The sequence below is a fragment of the Schistocerca gregaria genome, unplaced genomic scaffold (assembly GCF_023897955.1).
Source record: "Schistocerca gregaria isolate iqSchGreg1 unplaced genomic scaffold, iqSchGreg1.2 ptg000301l, whole genome shotgun sequence".
Classification (NCBI taxonomy): Eukaryota; Metazoa; Arthropoda; class Insecta; order Orthoptera; family Acrididae; genus Schistocerca; species Schistocerca gregaria.
In genome coordinates this window covers 489,628-490,626 of record NW_026061785.1, presented here as the reverse complement: position 1 = coordinate 490,626, position 999 = coordinate 489,628, and positions in this window count along the sequence as shown.

Below are 999 nucleotides of genomic sequence, written 5' to 3'. Positions count from 1 at the left end.
GGCCAATGTGACGATCTGGCTATTAAGTCGATTCGATAACAAATGACGAAAACGGACGGATTTCTCAGGTTTTTACTACATATGAACACTTTTCACATTCTCCCGTGCAACTCGGCTGCTAGTCCTCCTTTCATGCAGAATCTTAAGGTCCTAGCTCATGTCCAAGGCACCAAAGCCAGCTAAAAAGTCAATAATCAATACCTAAAACTTGAATTGTACTGCTTCTTACTGGCTATTACATAAACTTAGAAGCTTCATCTGTGTTCTACTACGGTGCTTTTAGTTTCTCCGCATGCCACAGCACGCGACATAGTTTTGCAGACGATAAGTACAACCGTTTCAGAGAGAAGAGCGGCCAATGTGACGATCTGGCCTTAAGTCGATTCGATAACAAATGACGAAAACGGACGGATTTCTCAGGTTTTTATTACATATGAACGCTTTTCACATTCTCCCGTGCATCTCGGCTGCTAGTCCTCCTTTCATGCAGAATCTTAAGCTCTTAGCCCATGTCCAAGGCACCAAAGCCAGCTAAAAAGTCAATAATCGATACCCAAAACTTGAATTGGATTACTTCTTACTGGCTATTACATCAACTTAGATGCTTCATCTGTTCCTACTATGGTGATTTTAGTGTCTCCGCATACCACAGCTCGCGACATAGCTTTGCAGACGATAAGTACAACCGTTTCAGAGAGAAGAGCGGCCAATGTGACGATCTGGCTTTAAGTCGATTCGATAACAAATGACGAAAACAGACGTATTTCTCAAGTTTTTACGACATTTGAACACTTTTCACATTCTCTCATGCAACTCGGCTGCTAGTCCTCCTTTCATGCAGAATATTAAGGTCCTAGCTCATGTCCAAGGCACCAAAGCCAGCTAAAAATTCAATATTCAATACCTAAAACTTGAATTGTACTACTTCTTACTGGCTATTACATCAACTTAGAAGCTTCATCTGTGTTCTACTATGGTGCTTGTAGTGTCTCAGCATAC